Source organism: Phalacrocorax carbo, chromosome 3 (genome assembly GCF_963921805.1).
Source record: "Phalacrocorax carbo chromosome 3, bPhaCar2.1, whole genome shotgun sequence".
Classification (NCBI taxonomy): domain Eukaryota; kingdom Metazoa; phylum Chordata; class Aves; order Suliformes; family Phalacrocoracidae; genus Phalacrocorax; species Phalacrocorax carbo.
This window is the reverse complement of record NC_087515.1, coordinates 119537066-119557636: the sequence shown is the minus strand read 5'-3', so window position 1 is coordinate 119557636 and position 20571 is coordinate 119537066. Positions and strand designations below refer to the sequence as shown.

Below are 20571 nucleotides of genomic sequence, written 5' to 3'. Positions count from 1 at the left end.
GGCACTGCTTACATTTTTAGGCGTCTGTTAATTAACCAGGGCCTATAGCTACATTCTTATTTTGAAAATTATTGTGGGAAGTAGGCAAAAGTTTTGTGAGATGTCACAATAACCTGAGAGTAGAACGATGGACAAGAGATAAACAAAGAAGTTCTGTGCAAACCTGAATCAGACAGGCTTTTAGTTCAAGACTGGAATCCTAGGATTTTGTCTGGTAAATAAGAGAATAGAATAGGCATATCATGTTGCTAGACTAGAGTTCTTTCATAAACAAGCTAATGAGGGGATGGTTCTTCCCTCCTCATGCCTTTTTTTAAGTTTTAAAAAGAAAGACTTCCCAAACAAAATAGCAGAGTGGATTTTCAGGGCTGAAGGCAGTCTGAAATTTTCTTCAGGGCTAGGATCTTCTCAAGATATTCTTTCAAAGAACTAAGCAGGTTTCATTAGTTCCCTAAAACAAATGCAACTATTGAAGGATAAGATGTTCTTAAACATAGCCATTTTTCTCTGTAGATTCACACAGAAGCTAGGGGTTTTGGTTCCAGGCCTGTAACACACAAGTGTACAGTTATTTTTCTACTTGTATATGAAAGGACTTCTAATGTCTTTGATATCATTATAAAAGAATAACAAAATAAAATCCTTGTGCACCTTCAATAACTGCAGTTGTGCCTTTTCTGGCCAGTGCCATGTCACATTCCCATGTGTGCTTTCTGGCAGGTGCTATTGCATTGGAAGGTGCATTTTTTCATGTACCATCAAGTGGTCATCAGTTTTAATATGGAACTTGAAAAACTGAATACATAACCAGCCTTTCTGCTACCATACTTGTCTCATTATTGGAGATGACAGACAGCACAATATGGAAGACTGAGATTCAGAAACATGAATTTGTTAGGAAAAAAGAATTTTTCTTTGCTGATTGCAATCTGATTCTATCATAGTTCTTTATTTTTTTTTTCCTCCTAGCCTGCTGTCTTGTCCTGATCTGTTTTTCCTCCTTGTCTTTCCATTTTATATACTACTGTCTTGAAGACATCCTGGAGAACAAAGACACAAGGGCAGATCATCAGATAGAATACAGTGCAAAAACATTTTAATTTTTCCCCCCAGTCTTTTGAAGTTTTAATTTTTTTTCTTATGGACAAAAAATATTCTTCCCCCAGCTCTGTTGCACAAATATGTAGAACATATTAGCGACAAAGGGCATAACCTTGCTTTATATTCTGTGAACAGGACTACTGGGCTGAAAGGGGTGCAGAAGTTTACCATACTAATCAATTTTCAGTAATTGTGAAGGCAGAGGGGGCATTTGTAAATGCGCTGGCAGAACACAACCTTTCCACAAAGACACCCATCAGCGAAATAGAGCACAGATCCAGAACATGTCAAGGAGATGAGCTGTGGAGCAAATAATGCCATCTGTACTGCTCATGATGCTCTTGGACCAAAGTATCAGAAAGATGTAAATGAATGCCACATTTATGTTTACAGAATACAGCCATGATTGATAATAAGCTACCAATAACAGTGGGACTTTTTAAATACAGCGGAAAATAAACAATTTTGGATGAGAAACTCATGTGCATTATTAAGAAAATTAATAGTAGCCTGCAGAATCACCCAACATATAACCTTGCATTATACAACATATCACAATGGAAGAGAAAAATAAATATTTACAGATAACTTCAGTAAATTCCTCCATTTAGAAGTTTGTTGTATTCGTCATTTGCAGATGAAGATTTTTTTCAGGAAATATGTCATGAGAAGCCAATTTTAATGTTATCAGGGGGATCTGGGACATCTGACAAGTATCTCTCAGATATTCCAATTGCTGAGAGAACCCAATTCCCCATTTTCAAAAGCAAGGCCACTACAACTTAAAGCATGTCCACTGGACACTTTAGTCTGGATTGAGGGTATGACAGATTAATAGGCATAACTGCAAGCACACTCTTTGCATTGACAGGAAAGCTAACAAAGTCTGCCTGGGTCCCCATGCCATGGCCACTCAAAACATGAAGTTCACTTTTAATTTCTTTGGTGATGTAATTTGAAGTATTACAATGAAATAGACAATTACTAACTTCAGAAGATGATAAATTACTTAGAAGCTACTCAGTACTTCAGTGTTTTAATTTCAAAACACATTGTCATTTTTTTTGTTCTCCATAAAGACATTAAGATAAAATTAATGCAGACCATGCCACTCATACATAGTCATAGTCACCCTCTACTTAAATTATTAGGAATCTTTCTATAGACCTGAAAGAGCAAAAGGTTAACACTGTAATCCAGGCACTTATTATCCTGAACAATTACCAGAATAAATTCTAGTAGTCATTGCTTCAAAATGAAATTAATCAACTCTTTCTGATAATCTCAGGATTGGGACTCTTTCCATTTTTTCCAGAGGCAGCAATATCATAAAACAGAAAGTTTCTTTGCTCTGATTCTACCGGGGATCAACCAAGTTGTATGTAAATGAATGTTCCCATTGAATTGTGCATCTCTTTTTTTAAGGTTGATCCAGACTCTGAGTTTTGAGAGCTGGAAAAAAAGAGTGAAGTCAAAGAAAGTTGTAAAGGGAGAAATAAGACAAGGACCAGATAATTAAAATAGGCAGTCCAGGATTCTTCAAAGTGGAAACGCCTGTCTGTAAATGTATTCATCATCACTAGACAGACACTATATGAGGCATATTTAAGTGTCTACACTGTTGGGTTTAGTCTGACACAATTGTTTATTTTGCTGTTCATAATGTGCTTCTTCAAATTATCTTCCTCTTATTTCTGCTTGTTCTTCTCTTCTTAAACTTTTTCATCTTAGAAATGGTGGAAAAAAGGTAAGGATCCTCAGTAAAGTAGCAATTAGTAAACAGAGATATTTCTGCAAATAGACTTCCTTATATAAGGTATGAGGTACCTTTTTAATAGGCATTCATACCAACAAAAATTTGAATGAATGGCTATAGATAAGCAAACAAAGAAGATATTAAAACAGCTCAACTTAAAAACAAAGGAATTCAGCAAAATGTTTGCATATAACATTTCCAGTTAAAGTATGGACTAAAGCTTTGGTCTAATATTTATACCACTGTGAGACACAAAGAATTATTTAATGCTTTACAGAGCAGACAGATAGCTTCTGGCTGAAAAAAACGCTTCAGTAAAAGGGGCAACTTTCTTAGTAAACTTGTACTCCAACTTGTAATATGAGGTAGTCACCATCAAGGAAAAGAAATTGTGTATTCAGTTAGTATATAAAAGCTTTCAAAAGCAAGAGGTGAGGTTCAAAGACATTTCAGCTCAGTGTTGTGTTTTTTTTTTTTTAATAAAAACATGAAAACAAGGGAATCCCTCAAAAACTCTACCGCCAAATTAGTTGAAAATTAATAATCTGCTTTAAAAACTTTTTTAGAGTGGTGTGCTTAAAATCTTGAAATTAAGGAAGAAAGCTTACTGCTGACTGGAAATAATCAGTACATTTTCCAATTAAGATCATAGTCATACAAAAAATAAGAGGGCTAATTTGTTTTACAGATTACTCACAAGGAAATTCTTCACAGCATTTGTAGAAACTAGGATAATGGTCTCTGTGATGCAGATGGCGCTCTCATATTCTTTTAAAATTAAGTTATTAAAACCTGCTCAGGCAGGAGGAATATTGGTTGAGGCAGAGGAACCAAAGAGCAGAGATATCCATTCACACACCTGCACCTTTGTGAAGGTTGCTTTTATCTGCCGTGGAAGATACAGGTGCTGCCTGTTGGAATTTTTTTTTCCCAGCACCGTTCCATTTATAGAAAAAAACAGAAGAAAGCCAATGGTAATTTTTCTGAGTCTTGCTAACTACTCTTTCAAACTAGTAAGTACTTTTTAACAACATAATGAAATGATACACAAGTGGATAGGATTGTATGTTTGCTCTTTGCATTGCCAGGGAAAAGCTACCCAGGTAGGTCTGCCTGGACGTACAAGCCACCTTTACTGTCACTGGGGTGAACCACCTCCTAGACCTGCTTATTTCTCACCCTTGGCTGCAGCAACAGCTCAAGTGAATAGGCTATACAGATGCCTAACTAGTAGACAACTGAAACAAGAAAAATTTAATCCCAGCTTGTGCATACATGTCACCAATGCAGCTTTCTTCTTCTTGGTATATCCACATTTTGGTATGAGTTAAAAATTAATTTCTTTTTTAATAAGCTCAGGGTATATAAGGTATTATTAACAAGCAGATTCCCATTCTGTTTCTTTTTCTGGGTAGTGTGAAATAACTATACATTATCTCAATGAGTAGTGTTTTCAAGGGTGCTGATTCATTAGCATTCAACAGTGATGCTATAGAATTACAAATGGAGATCATAGAAAGACAGAAAAATAAAACAGTGTCTGGAACATCCGGTATGGAAGGAAATTATTCTTAATTTTTGGCTTTAAAAGATCAATATTTTGTCCTGACAATTCTGATTACAATCTTCTACCAACAGGTGCTAATGAATTATAGTGTCTTAAAGGAATCACTCATTTCAGAGTCAGACGTGTAGATGGTGAGGCCAAAAGATACTTTTGTTATCACCTAAAACAGTTCCTCATAGAAGTTAGACTTCATTCCTGGGTGAATTCTTGATTCAGATCAAAAGATATACCTCAACAGGAAGATAGCTTTTAGAAAACAAAACCCAATCGTGATTTTAAATTTACCACTGATGAAGAATCCCTTGGTAAGCTGCATTAAAAACAATTCTTGTTTCAAAGACATGGTCACATTTCCAGTGTTGTTTGTCTAACTAAGTCCTAGATGAAGGTTCGGGTTACGTTCTGCTGGCTAGACTGAAGAATGCACTATTGCAGATTGCTCACCAGACATTGACTCCCTAATCTTCTCTTTGATAAACTAAGTACATGGATCTAATTTAGCCCTTCGGTATAGCATGTTTTCCAGTTCATTAATCATTCTCATAGCTCTTCTCCAAATCTTCTCCCTTTTATAAGACTCTTCACTGGATATCAGAAATGATCTTAACACAGAGGGGTCAGTGCAGAACCCAACAATACAGTAATTTAATCTCTCTATAACTTCTCATATCCTCTTGTGAATTTATGTAGTGTTCTCATTAACCTTTTTGCCACAGTGTTGTCTTTAGCAGCTCATTTTCATCAGATTAACTCCCATGACCTACAAGTCCTTTTCACAATCCCTGCTGCCAAGAATGTATTTCCAATCCTGTATGTATAACTGACTTTTTTTCTGCCCCTCTGACTATGTGTTGGACAATACTGGCAAATACAGCAGCCTGTGCTGCTGTTCCAAGCAATCAAGTTGCCTACATTTTAGTAACCTATTTTCTTCATTATTTACCTCTTCCCCTATATTTTTCTCAATAACAAGCTTTAGCAGTACAATTCTGTATTTTCCAAATTGTGATAATGCATGTGTAGTGAAGAATGGATCCTACTGGGGCTTCCCTGCGAGGATGGCTGCTTCCTAATAATTGCCATTTACAACTTGTGGTGGGTTGACCTTGGCTGGTGACAGGTACCCACCTAGCCACTCTCTCACTCCCCCTCCTCTGCTGGACAGAGGGAGAAAATAAGATTAAAAACTTGTGGGTTGAGATAAAGACAGTTTAATGAAAGAAAGCAAAGCCCCCCTGTAGAAGCAAAGCAAAAAAAAAAAAAAAATCTATTTTCTACTTTCCATTAGCAGGTGATATTCAGCCACTTCCTGGGAAGCAGACCCTCAGTTCACAGAGTGGTTGCTTCAGAAGACAAAAGCCTCAATAATGAATGTCCCCTAAATCCTTTCTCTTAGCTTTTATTGCTGAGCATGGCGTCATACGATACGGAATATCCCTTTGGTCAGTTGGGGTCAGCCTGTCCCAGCTGTGTCCCCTCCAACCTCTTGCCCACCCCCAGCCTATTGGCCTTCGCTGGGGGAGGGTGGAGGATGGGAGCCTTGACGCTGTGCAAGCACTGCGCAGCAGTAGCCAAAACACTGGTGTGCTGTCAACACCTTTCTAGCCACCAATACAAAGCACAGCACTATGAGGGCTGCTATGGGGAAAGTTAACCCCACCCCAGCCAGACTCAACACACACCTGTATTTTGAAGCTTATGAATTACTTTTTTCCATACTTATTAATCCATTGAATGATTTTGCACCTTTCTTCCCACTTAATGAAATATTGTTCTGTACTAAATCAAATGCCTTGGAGATGTCTATATTAAATAGATTTCTCAGTCAAATTCATAAAAATGTAGCAAGCTAGATTAACAAATTGTATTAGCATATACTGATGTTGATTAGCAATAACTACAGTAACCTCTTTTAACTCTTCATTAATTTGAACTGCATCAACCATTTCACTATTGTCCCTGAGATCAATGTCAGGAAAACAGGCTCAAAATTATCACTGTTGTCCTCTGTAACTTTCCCAAATATCAGTGAATTTATGTTCTTCCAAACTTCTTTTGTTTTTTTCTCATGCTAAGGTTTCCAAGCCTCGTGGAAAACAAGCAAATGTACTCCAGACAGGGATCGAACCAGCTCTTTCTAAACTCTTTAGTGGGGACGGTTAAAACCAGCTGAATAAAAACTATGTAACTTATGTCTTGTATACATCAGCTGTCCTGTTGAAAACCAAAATATGTTAGGACAGAATAACATATTAATATGGTGTGATACGAACGAGCCATTCCACTTTTTCCCAGAGCGCGCAGAAATATTTATATAACTTGTCATAACCAATGCCCTGCATTCAGCCAGGATTATATGTGAAGGCAGAAAAATCAGGACATTTTTGTCATAATCTGTGTGAGGATCTAGCAAGAAGAACTGTTTTCCACCTTTGCCTAACAAGGACAGAAAGACAAGAAGTTTTTTACTCTGTGTCTACCTTACATGTACACACAGCAGTATACTTCCCATTAATGTCAGTGAGGGTTACAAAAACATATGTGGGGGTAACTATGTCAGTAAATAAAGAAATTGTCATTTGACTGTGCATAAATTTCAGAGCATAGGAGATTCAGCTTGCATTAGTTATCCAGCCTGGCACCCAGGATACTTGCACTTATTTTCTGAAAGAAACAGAAAATTATTAGCTGGCACAAATCCTTCTCCATTAGGGCTGGAGCTAGACTATCTATTCTCACTTATTGCTTCTGAGTCACTATCAGATTCTGTTACTGTGGAAGAATTTTAATGATTGTTTATTTGCTCTTGAATTATAGACACCTCTAGTAGTATTACTTTGTGCAAGTTTTCTAATTGCTGGAAGGTTTGGGTGTTTGTACTTTGATTAATAGAACTGAATTGGCAGCTATATGTTCTGCAATCTACTCCTAATGTATGTTCACTCTAGGTTTACTAGAAAGGTGTAATCTGCCAAATGTGCATTTACCTTCCCAATTCCCACAATACCATGCTGATAAGCACAGGGATAAGCATTGCCAGATTGCCTGACACCACTATGTATCTGTTCTATTTAGATTGGGGCTACAACTATTCTTGGCAATACCGTGAACCTGTCTCAGCTGCCCAGTCTACAGAAGGGATATAAAACTATTTCTCTTTTGGCTACAGACACTTTCTTTTCAGCTCAAGCTGCAGAGACTTCTGGTTTTAAGTTCAAAACGTTCCCAGGCTAAATCTCAAATGACAACTAAAATGGCAGCTGTCACCCTGTTACCATGCCAGCAGAGTCTGAGGCAGTGATTTTCACACTAACAATGGGGGAGCAAAACATGATTAAGCCACGTTGAGCTTCCACTGACACCAAGTCCACCTTAGTAGAAGTATGGACCATAGGTGTCTGCCACTGCCTCTGTCTCTGAGCGCGGACACTGTCCATCACCTCTTCCAACAAGGGGTAATTTCTACACTGGGGAAGGGATCGGTTTTAAACATTCTATTGTACAGCATATATCTAGACAAAGTGATGGGTTGTATCTGAGAACTAATGAATTAAGGCAGGTGCATGTTAGTATAAAACATACAGCGTGTTCCAGGTCTTTGCCATGTTTCTATGCTTTTTCTAATAAATGAGGCAAAATTGTGAGTTAGTCTGCAGGGAAACCCTCTGACCCCATAGAATTGAGCCAAAAAGAAATTTGTGTTTAATAGTAGCCTCAGCTACTGAAGAATTTACTCCAGTTTTGTAAGTGGACTCATCTTATGCAGACCACATAGGAAACCACCCATCACCATAATTGAAACAGGCCTTTTAGTAACAGAACATGGGGTAGAAAGCAGAGCATTTACGTTTTTAGCTATGTCCCCATAATTGCAGCAAAACTTAAAGCTGTCATACAAGGTGCTTCTTCCAACTTGTTCTTCAAACCTTCAAAGATAAAGATATTGGACACATTGCGCTAACACAATGCCACATGCAAATTCGGAACTATGCCAAATTACAATTTGAAGGGGCAACTTTTTTCCTGTGTTGATAAGGATTCCAGTTCAAACACAAGCAGGCAAATAAATAAAATTCAATATAACCTTGAAAACTGACACCAAGTAGTTACTTAGCAAATTGAAATAAATTATGTAAAAAATGAAAGAAGAAATTAAACTGAAAAAAAATCTCTGAAGTTATCCTATATTTCAGACATAGAAATGTAGTCTTGTTTAAGTCTTTCACCAAGGACTAACACTCAGCTACTGTCCTCATTTCAGAGATCAGAAAATTGCTGCAGAGCAGTTAAGTTATTTACACTAAGCTGGAGAGAAAAGAAATTTCAAACAATGTTTTTCTGGCTCCTATTCCTGTGCTTTGGCAAAAAACTTTCTGATCTACTTCATCTGCATTATAAATACAAAAAATTACATCATTCATGTATGCAGTATCTTATTACTTGCATGTAGAGTAATAACTATATACTTATGGTCATTTTATATCAGTAATATAAATGATATTTATATAATGTCATCAATAATATGAAAGATTGACATAAACTATGATTATGTATGGCTGCTTAATAAAAGTATGTAAGGTCACTACAGGAACATTTTGAATATCTTTAAAATTATGTGAACCAGAAGAAGTAAATACTGTGCAGCTCCTTTCGGCTTTGTATTTTTTTCAGTCATCTGTTCAGTCACTCCTATTCCACTGCCTTGTCTGTAGGGACAGGCTGAAATAGATGCAATTTATCAGGAATCACACCAAAAAACACAGAAATGAGCTCACCAGCCCAGAAGGAAATCTGTGGCTAAGATCCCTGCCTTACAGACATTCCGGAAACTAGTTCAGCCAATCCTTACTGTCATGTCAGAGGAAAAGTGTCCTCCTCTGAAACACTGATAAGGAACTACACAGAAGTGAACAGATAACAGCCTTGTTATTATGCCATATCATGTTCAAAATAAACCCCAAATATTTAAATTCCTAAGCCTCCACAATAAGACTGCACGAGTTGCATGTGAGATACATCAGTTGGTGAGACGAGATAAGCAGAAACGTATAAATAGGTATTGTGCAAATTGAGAGTGGGGAAAGACAGAGTGAGCGCAATGCAAAGAGACTTTTCAACACTGTCAAGAACCTCACCCTAAACCCCTTCTATGCTGTCATGATTTAACCACAGCCGGGAACTAAGCCCCACACAGCTGCTCGCTCCCTCTCTCCCACTGCCGTGGTGGGATGGGAAAGAGAATCAGAAGAGTAAAAGCGAGAAAAATGGTGGGTTGAGATAAAGACAGCTGAATAGGGAAAGCAAAAGCCGTGCACACAAGCAAAGCAAAACAAGGAATTCATGGGCAGGCAGGTGTTCAACCTTCTCCAGGAAAGCAGGGCTCTATCACGCGTAACAGTGACTTGGGAGTACAAACACTGTCACTCCAAACATCCCCACTTCCTTCTTCTTCCCCCAGCTTTATATGCTGACCGTGACGTTATACGGTGAGGAATATCAGCTGGGTCAGTTTGGGTCAGCTGTCCCAGCCATGTCCCCTCCCAACCCCTTGTGTCCCCCAGCCCACTCGCTGGTGCGATGGGGCAAGAGGCAGAAAAGGCCTTGACTCTATGTGAGCCCTGCTCAGCAGTAACTAAAACAGCCCTGTGTTATCAACAGTTTTCAGCACAAATCCAAAACACAGCCCCATGCTAGCTACTGTGAAGAAAATTAACTCCACTCCAGCCAAAACCAGCACATCCGCAAAACAGTGGCATCAGAGGAACAGATTAGAAAGTGCTAATGAAATAAGGAGACATCACAAACCTCAGGAAACTGGGGCAGGAATCTGCATGATAGTCAGGGTATTGTGACAGTTCATATGAAACACCAAGGTATGTGCCAGACTTTATCAAGTGAAGGGTGATCATTCAAATTGGCATAAAAGGAAAACCTCTTTGCTTCTATTTTTTCAGGAACCTGTCACACATGTGTGAGTCCCTGCATACACACACAAGAACAGACACACAGAGTCCTATTATAGTGTAGCCAAGCTGAGCAGAGACTTGCATAGTGCACAGTGCATACATCAAATTCTAGTCAGGTGCAGGAAAAAAAAAAGGAAGATGTAGATTCTACAAATAAAAAAATAGTTCATGATGTCGTGTCAAAAAACAGACCTGAACAAAAACGCACGCATCTAGAGATGACTGAAGTGTTACTGTATGCTTTGACCAACATACAATATCATTGGTTATCTTGGCATCTACTGTGAAGCAAATACATAACAGTGATTCAGTGTGCATCGTGCCTCTAGGGACATGGAGGGGAAGACATGGTCTTTAAGGGGACGGAGACAGAATGAGTGAAACAAGCCCCCAAAAGTGGGGAAACAGAGGTAGCAAGTTTGGGCTGTTTGACTACGCATGTGATACAAAAAAAGATTTAGCCCTGTAAAACAGACTTGGGCTTCAACTAGGTCACCACAGTGGTTACATGGTAGTAAGTCAAGCTGCCTTAAATTGATACCATGCTATAAGCCTAGCTGTTTCAGAAATCATCTTTTGGAAGCCATTTTAAAAGTGGCTAAAATACAACCTTTTCCTAGACTTGAAAGTTGTTTTGGAAGACAGAAGTGGGCTGTAGCCAACTTCTGTCTTCTGGTAACTTCCTTTCTTGGACAGAAACATATTATTTTGACCAATATACATACATACAGTCATGAATAATTCCTGCATAATTCAGATTCCCTAGTAAAAACAGTGGCGCGCCAAACACAATGCTGTGCACAAAACTAAATATCTTGAGAATCAGAACGTAAACTGGGATTAACTTTCGTAAAAGATGGGGCTAAGGCAATTCAGTTGTCAAGGTTATGATGTAACCAGAAAAATACCTGGCCATTTGCTCACGGTGATGTGCTTGCCATCAAATGTAATAAAGACTTTCCAAGCACCAAGTCCTCACCAAATTGCAGTCCCCGATGCCTGCTTGCATTGGTATCATTATTATGTATGCTTGACAGGTTGGGTTTCATCTACACACAGGTATCTGGAAAGAGAGAAGAAATCATGATCCTTGAAGTGACTTTCTATCTTCCATTGACTACAGAGGGACACTTGAAGAGCATGCTTAAATGAGACATAAGAATTTTTTGTTGATCAAAATGAGTGTGATGAATCTCACATATGTGTCTGGCCCAAATTAGACTGTTCACTTCCTTTTGAGGAGAAAAATTAGTTTAAATATGAACAGGGCTTTCTTCCTCTTTCCTTATTCTACCACTATACGAAGTAGAGATTATCAAAACATTTCCTAGGTTCCTAAGCATGAGGTGCACAGATGGCCAAAGGGTAGAATGCAGGTTTTTTCTTTCAGTCTTCACTCAATACAGTGGCTGTGATTAGATGTCTAACACAATTAGCATCAACGACAAAAGGGTAAGAACTAAGGATGGAAAAGGTAAAGTACAGGTTTAATTGTACTTTGAGAAGCTGCATGTTTTTAAACTGGCTGGTCCTGATGAAATCCACCTGAGAGTACTCAGAGAACTGGCTGAGGTGATCTCAGAGCCCTTAGCAATTATTTTGAGAATGGAGTGAGGACAGACAAAGTTTCAGAAATCAGAACAAGGTAATCATAATTTTTATCTTTAAAAAAGTGAAAAGAAGTGTAGATCAGTGAATCTGATTTCATTTACCAGAAGGAAATACTGGTTCAAATATTCAAACATCTGGACAGTAACAAGGGGATAAGAATCAGCCAATGTGGATTTATCAAGAACAAATCACGTCAAAGCAACCTAGTTTCCTCCTATAACATGGTGACAGGCCTGTATATTGAAAAGAAAAATATCTTTACTTTAGTAAAGTTTTTGACAGTGTCTTTTATGACATTTTTCTATGCAGTCCAGGGTCTTCCTGAAACTGCCATAAGGTAGGGACACAACTGATTTGGATACTATGCATAAAGAGGTACTGTTCAGCTGGAAGGATGTAACAGTGAGGTCCACTGGGGACTGATTTGAAGTCTAGATCTATGGAACTCTTCCAATAATAAAAACTGCTTGATGGAGTAGGGAATATGCTTGCTGTATTTGCAGATGATTCAAAGATGGGCGAGGCTGAAAAACAACGTGTGTGATGAGGTTAGAATTCAAACTGAGTAATATAAATTGGAGAAATGGTCTGAAGTGACTGGGATGCAATTTAATAAGGGCAAAAAATCAAAAGTTATCTACTTAGTTAAGAGTAACTGTGTGCACAATTACAGGATGAGGAAAAACAATTTTTCTGAAAAAGGATGCATGAGCTATAGTGGCATGAGTCAGCAATACTAGGCTATTTCAAAGACAAAAGGGAAGCTTCATCTTGGAAGGTTGAGAATCCTTCTCAACCATCCTGAAACAAGAGAATCATATAGAAGACAAAGGAAATAAACTTCCTATTTATTTCACTCATCTCAAGTGCTTTGTCTAGATTTAGGATATCTTCAGGAAAGATGCTCTCTCTTTAAAGAGACACGAATTATCAGAGGGTTATAAAATATGACCTTTGAGGACAAACCAAAACAAGTCAGTTTGTTTAGTGCAGGTAAGTGGTATTTGAAGAGATTTTGATGGTCTTCAAATATTTTAAAAGATTACTGCATAGAGAACAGAAGCAAATTCAAATAGGAAAGGAACAAATCAACTAGCATAAAATGCAGCAATAGAGATCTAAGTTAGATATTAGAGGAAAGAATGGTAAATATTGTTAAACACTTAAATAAATTGCCTGGAGAAAATATGGACTTTTCAACACCAGAGATTTTTAAGAATCGGTAAGCTGAACATCTGTCAGGCATGGTTTAGGAAGAGCTGAACACGCCTTGGGGCAAGTGCATGTACAGGATAACCTCGCAAGATCTCTTCCAGAAATGTGATTTCTCTATGATTATTAATGCCTTTGACTCCTGGATAAGACAGCCATGTGGAATACGAGAAGGGAATTTTTCTAGTGATGTGTATGGCAGATCTAGTTTACTTATATGAATGTAGTACCTCTGGAAAATATTTATTGATGTGATTGTCTACACCTCTTTGTCACACTTTGCATTTTACAACGCCTTCAAAACAGTCTCCATTTAAGTCAAGGAAGAGTGTACTGGAGTTCCTGGAATGAAGTGACAAAACTTGCCACAGGCACATGTAAAAGAGAGAACAGCACGACGGAAGACCCGGAAGAGTGCTTTCAATTGCCTTGGTGGGTTGAGCTGGACAAGTATCTCAAATCAAACTGGTAGCATGCATGCATTTGCCAGTAGCTGTCATTATCTCAGAGAGAGGGAGGGGGAAGTAACAGCTCTAGTTGCTCTTGACATGATTTCGTTTAACTCACTAGGTCTCTGACCTTTCAGCATTGTTGGAAATAGAAGTGGAAATGTAACACTGAGGGGGTAAAATTCATGCAAATAATAACCTTTAAAATCACCAAGTGAGTCTTTTTTTTAAAGGAGAGAAATCTGATGATCCAATTATGCAAGTCATTAGGAAAACAATGCCAAAATTTTGTGGCTAATGGGATTTTAAGTTATATTGACAATGAAAACCAATTATACTTTCAAAACTTTTTTTCTCTATCTGCAATTGCATTATTTTAATGAAATGGCATGCTAAACCTCAAGTAGCCAAATGAATGCTAATTATGGAAATAGTTGAATTAACAAGAGAAACCCTCTCTTTCCATGACCTCATAATTTCATAAGTCTGAATAGAAGCATAAAGTCATTCATTTTTCCTCTAAATTGTTTGATGTTGTAAATATAGCAAACTTCAAACTCTTCAGAACTCTTACTCTAGAATTTAGATTAATTTTCTTAAGAAATACAGCGGAACCAGAGCTCAACCACAGCATGAAAGCAATTCCAAGACTTGGGAATATTTAGATAATGACCCAATTCTTCCAGGTCAGAACCAATTCTAGTTCAACACATTAAAACTTTTCTGCTTTAATTGATTTTTCCACTATCTATTTATCTTTCTAATTGGATAGTAAGGTAACAGGTAAAACAAAGTCTGTGAAATACAACCAGCTCATGTAAGCAATTTCAATAAGTGAAAGGGCCGATGGGAAATTTTGCAAGGTTACTGAATAATTAATAGAAGCCACAGAATTAAAACAACTCTTTTGTCAGTTGCCGGTGTCATCAAGCTAACGGCAGAATAAATCTGTGATTCTCTAAAAGACATTCCTCACTGCAACAAGCAATTTTAGCTTTTATTGAGTTGAATATACAGAGAATAAAGGAATCATAGAATAGTAGAAGTGTCTGAGTAGGAAGGAACCTTCGGACATGATCTGCTCCAATTTTCTATTGAAAGCAGGCCTTAGCCTGGTTTACTGAGGGCCCTGTCAAGCCAAGTCTTGAATATTTCCAGCAAGAGAGATTCCACCACTTCTCTGGGCAAACTACTCCAATATTAAATTGTCCCCATAATGAAGAATTTGCTGGTTCTCTCCTTACAGAATTTCCCCTAAAGCAACTGGTGCCTATTCCTTCTTATCCTGTCACCATGCATCCTTGTGAAGTGAGTGTCTACATCTTTCACATAACTACATTTCACATATTGGGAGACCATGATTAGATTCCTCTGGAGCCTCCTCTTCACTGGGCTGAACCCTATTCCTTCAGCCTTTCTTCATACGTCAGGTTCACCAGTCCTCTAATTCTCTTGCTGGCCTTTTAGTAGATCTGCTTTAATTTTTTGGAGTCTCTCTTGAACTGGGAAAACTCCAACTAGATATGATAGCTCAGGTATGGCCTAACAAGTGCCAAATCATATCCCTTGATCTTCAGGACATACTCTGCTAATGCAGTTCAGGACACAGTTTGCCTTCATTGCTGCTTTAAGGGAATGTGTCATGGGAGCATTACAACCTTGCCTTGATCAAGACTTGAGTGCCTGAATATAATGCACTGCAGACATCAGGGTGGTGCAAACAAGACCAGAATGTGATGAGGCTTGATACAGGCATGGATCAGCAAATGACAGGAAAAAAATATCTGAAACCTCTGGAAAGATGTACCATGATATCAACATGGGCTGACTTAATTGGCAGCCTGTGCCAACATCTGGCTATAGACACACACACACATACACCCTTCCAGGTTACAGAGATCATGGAGAAACATTTTTATGAGGACACCTGACACCACACAGAAGCAGGGGACACCAGGTGGGGCCATTACAGGTCAGTGGTGAAACACCTGCCAGTCTGCTGCCTGTACTGCTGCTCCTGCCCCAGGTGTTGGACTTCCATTTGTCTATATATAGACTACGTCAGGAAGGAGATGGGTTTAAGTGGTTTGACTGCTCTTTTCTTAACCTAACAATGTGTAAGAATCTAAAAATCTTGCCAATTTGCCTTCAGCAGTTGTATCACACATGAGTGAAAGAAGAGGTATAGGCATCCCTTCAGTGCAATTGCAATTCATTTCCTCTGCCAAACAAAAACTTTCTTCTTAAAATGTGCCTAGGCCTGCAACAGTATCAGATAGCTTACAGTCTATTGTTTGGCATATGGTTTTGGCTGTGAAATCAGTCATTTGGCTTAAAAAATATTTTTAGGGCTAAATTTATTTGAAGGCAAAATAGTCAGGTGAGAACATAGATTACAGAACAGTATCCACACATTAGAAGAAATATGTTTCCACCTTGGCCATAGATCTTTTCTGTGAATGTAGACGTATTATTCATAGTTTGTATGGTTGTTCTTCCCATCACCCTTGATTTGTTTATTATACTGAAGTGTTTTGGAGCTGGCATTATCCTTAAACAAAAGTAAGAGATAGTGCTGCTGTGGTGACCATAACTTGGTTCTGAAATACAAATGACAAAGAGTAAATGGACCCAGACACCACACAGTTGCCAGAAAATCTTCTTCCTTATTTTTAAGGAAAGTATACAGGGAAATAAGTATTCTGCCAGCCCACTGATACTGAACAAATTATAGACTCATAGATAATTTATGTTGGAAGTGACTTCCAGAGGTCACCTGGTCCAACCCTCCCTCTCATTGCACCATTTGTGGCAAACTGCTATCCTGTGTTGATAGACTAGTTCCTCACTGCACCATTTCATTTTTGCTCTTGTTCTGAAAGTTCTATCACATCAGAGACTTAGAAGATCTAAAAGTGAATGAGAACTTATTAGATACCTGTGCCCAAGCGTGCTTGCAATGTGTGTCCTCCGGTAGCTGTAAGATGCTAAAGATGGTTTGCCTTTGACATGAGAAAAGGCACTTCTAACAGAAAGTTTCCAGAAGTGTCTGGAAAGAATTCCTCTTGCAGAGCGAGATTTTGAGACACTGCATAGATCACATGCATTTTAGATTTTCGTACTAATTAATCTGCCTTGAAAATTCACCATAATCCTCTTGCATGCTAGACACTGCTGTCCCCATGTGCAGATATGACACCTCATTTATGATGTGAGATAGAGACATCCAGGAGAACACATAAAAAGTGAGGCTTCCTGAAAGTGGAGGGATTTGCTGAAATGATAAGGACTTGCCACCTGCAACAACTCAAGGGAAGACCAAGAAGAAAACCAAACCAAACTATACATGACAGATATTACTCATGACTCGTAATGCACAGCTGGAAGGTGGTCAGAAATTATGGTCATAAGGACAGGTTCTGAAGCAGTATTGAGGAGAATGGGAACAAAGCCCAAACACACTCAGAGAACCTGGTAAACAGTTCACTTAAAATAGTGAGAATAAAAGCCAGAGGCTGACTGAACATCCCAGATTAAAAGGGCAACGAATCTGGTGGCCATGTTTGGGAAGGCTTAATTGAATGCTGATGTACTAATGTATTAAATCGAGGACCAATCAGGTTTTCCTGGGAGTGGGGTTTCCTGGTGTATTAGGCAAGGAGATGTGTGTCTTCAACAGTGTTTGCAGTTCATCACAAAGAAATGCATCGTTATTGATATGTTTTTGTATACAGATTGCTCATTGAATGCAACACATCAGGGATCCTCCTTTCTGCCAGACTCTATCTACCTGCCATTTCTTATTAGCAGCCAAATAAAATACATCTTAAAATACTTCTTTTTTTCTAACTGAAACACACATTTAAATGATCCTTATTATCCTTTGCTTTACACATACAAAGATGTATTTCTTCACTCCAGCCTAGAATATTGACCTAACTTTCATAGCAAGAGCTATTTAAAATTCATACATTTTGATGGAAAAAAATAGGTGACAGCTGCTTTTAATATTCTTTTTAAGAGCATCTATAACAACAGCTAGAGAATCAAGGTAATTCTGTTAGCCAAGAGAAGTAGATCGTGTTGCTTATTTCAGTCTCATCAGCTTCATCTTTGATTTTAATAAGCTCTTTTGAAAGGTTGATTTTCCCTGAAGAGCTTGCAGTAACATAACTTGGTCTAGATGTCCTCAATTCCTACTTAAATCAAAATAATTCAGACATCTTCTAGAAAGTTGCAGTACTCCAGACAACAAACAGATATTTTTGTACCAGGTATTTACTGAGATCCAGACCCTAGACTCCTTGCACAAGAGCACTGCCCAGGAGAAAAGTAACACGAGCAATGTATGCAACACCTGAGATGTAAGCAGTATTGCCTTTTTTTTGACAGCAAAGCCAATTTAAATTTCCATTTTATGCTAAAAAGTCAAATCAGTTTAGTTCTGCCTTAAAAAAATTACTTGATTTTTTCCCAAGATGTTTAAAAACCTCATTAAGAAAATTTAAAGGAAGCAAACAAACAAACAAAAAAGCCCAGAATTGCTAAATCTGCCTTCAGTTTTACATCAAGTAGCATGCTAGGATATATAAGTTCAGTGCTGCTAACATCAGTTGCTCCCCATTTGTGATAATTTCACTGCGCAGCGAATTTAAGCCCCACTGCCGAGCCAATGGCAGAATGAGCCCTTAACAGAACTGCATGTGACTGGGTGGGAGAGAAAGGACAATATCTCTCCAGAACAGCAATTAACACTGATCAAGTTGAATCCACAGGGGGAGAGCAGATTAGCATGGGGACAAATTTCCTACAAACTAGTTTTGATGCTTTGTGCCTGCCTTTACCCTGTTTTGCACATGAAAGATAGAAGCAGCTTTGCCCCCAGAGCAGAATCTAACAAAGAGGGCAGATGTATTTATTCTTTCATCTGTAACAGTACCCTGCCAATAGATTAAAGGGGTCTGTAGCTGGCTTTTTTCAGCACATCCATCGACAGGCAACACCACTGCTTGTGCAGAACCTGTCTCTGGCAGCTCAATCCAACCCCTTGGGAAAGCAGCCCAAATAATGTTTTTCAGAAACCTGTATCAGTTCCCCAAAACAGCACTGTAGAGGGCACGGTGCAGAGGCAGGCATGAGCCAGAAAAGAAAGGGTTAGGAGTGCTTACCCTGGCATTGCCACTGGAGAAATAGGGAAAGCCAGGTATGAGATGGGCAAGGGTGTCAGAGCAACCCCAGGCTGCATCTCACCTTCCAGCTACTCCCCCTCAGTTTTTTCCTGCTACAGAGCAATAACACCAGTGTCACTGGGAGCATAATAAAGGGATGTAAAAGCAGTGTTGTGTAATAAAGTTCAGTACTCTTTTTCTCCTAAACTTTGTTTTAACTCTTTTCTGAAGATCAGGACCTGATCTGTGTTTTCATAAAATATTATTAACCTCAGACCACATATGCAAAAATGCATAAGCAGTTATCAGCAACTCCAGCAAGTTTCAAAGAAAGTAGCTTATAGTCTCTGAGTGAAACTCATTTCTATTCCCAAAACGAAGGAGCACGTACAGTATTCAGAATTACACTATTAGCAGACAAATTTAAAGATGCTTTTCAAGCAATAGTCCATATTTATTGCTACTACATAGCTATCCTCAAATGAAGGACTCTGTGCAGTCACTGCAGGCTAGCGCACCTTTTCCCTTACATCTGCCTCACCACATTCAAACTGCACCTCTGGTTGGTGTTGAAAGTTTGGCAGTTAATTTACAGAAAACTTTCTGTGGCCACTTAAGGCCACAGGACCACCTCCCTCCAACTCCTATACTTGTCCTTCACTCCAAAGCCTGGTCAATAACTGAATCTTTCCTGGTACCAACAGCACAGAAAGTTATTACGGCAGCAGGCGTGGTTACACAGCTCAGCCCTGGGATCACTGGGTTTTCAGGGATGATGGGTTGTGATGTCTCTCTCGTTCTCCTCAATAACTCCTTCTTCCTCTAACCTAATGGAGACCAGATTTGGTCTTGTTAGGGGAACTATTCCCTGTTCCTGGACTATCTAAGTTTCACCACATGGTGACACCAAGTTCTCATCTCCTCTTCCACCACTGGGGCAGAGGATGCTGGTGGGGACTCAGCTCGTCTACAGTCACTTCTTCCCAGTGCTGAAGCAGAGAGACTGCTGTAGCTTGAACCCCACAGAGCGGTATAAAGCAGAAGGTAGAGAAGGAGGCACAGAGGATTTGCACATCAGAAAGAAGGTCCTGCTTCAGTAGAACGGGACATACTAGAGTATCATCAGAACATGAGTGCTGTTCGACACTAGCCCTGGTAGATCTCAATACTTCCAGATCTTTAGACTGAAAGTCCTCATCTCCTGTACTAGAAACACAGACTATCCCAGGGAATACCACAACTTCTTAATTTCTGCTGCTTTCTCCTTCTCCAGGCTAGAAAACAGTCCAATATGCATGCATTTCATGTACACGTTCAACTTGTGGCATATATGTAACACCCAATGTATAAAATGCTGCTTTGCCACACTTCTCTAAAAGAAGAACATATACCAAGTGAAATAGGAACTTACAATAACCTTAAAAATAAAACAAGAAGAGTTACCGTTCTGTTTGTCGATACAGAAACAAAGAACTAAACGCCTCCGTGTAGGAAAGGCTTCTTTCTTTCCCAAGCAGGAGGGAAGTCTGCCTGCAACTCCACACGGTCGAAGCACAGCCCTTGTGCTGGGTGGCAGGGATGTAAATTTTATATACCGCAGCGCCATCTAGCCCAAGGAAATAAAATACCACATTGGACAATGGTTGCTGAAGGACATTTTCTAGTGCTAAATGTTAAGTTCATAAATAATTTCTGACCCTGAATGAAACTTAGCTTTTGGCTTATTGTATGACATTTTAAT

The 20571-nt window shown here is 38.8% G+C and overlaps 1 long non-coding RNA gene across 1 annotated transcript in view; it reads right to left on the bottom strand.

Moving 5' to 3' along the window:
• LOC135312903 (uncharacterized) overlaps positions 1 to 20346 on the bottom strand; it is a 51703-nt gene extending 31357 nt beyond the window's left edge. Inside the window, exon 1 of the long non-coding RNA XR_010372525.1 lies at positions 20274 to 20346. This is a non-coding gene — a long non-coding RNA (uncharacterized LOC135312903). The remainder of the gene's footprint in view (positions 1 to 20273) is intronic.
• Positions 20347 to 20571: the final 225 nt, after the last annotated feature.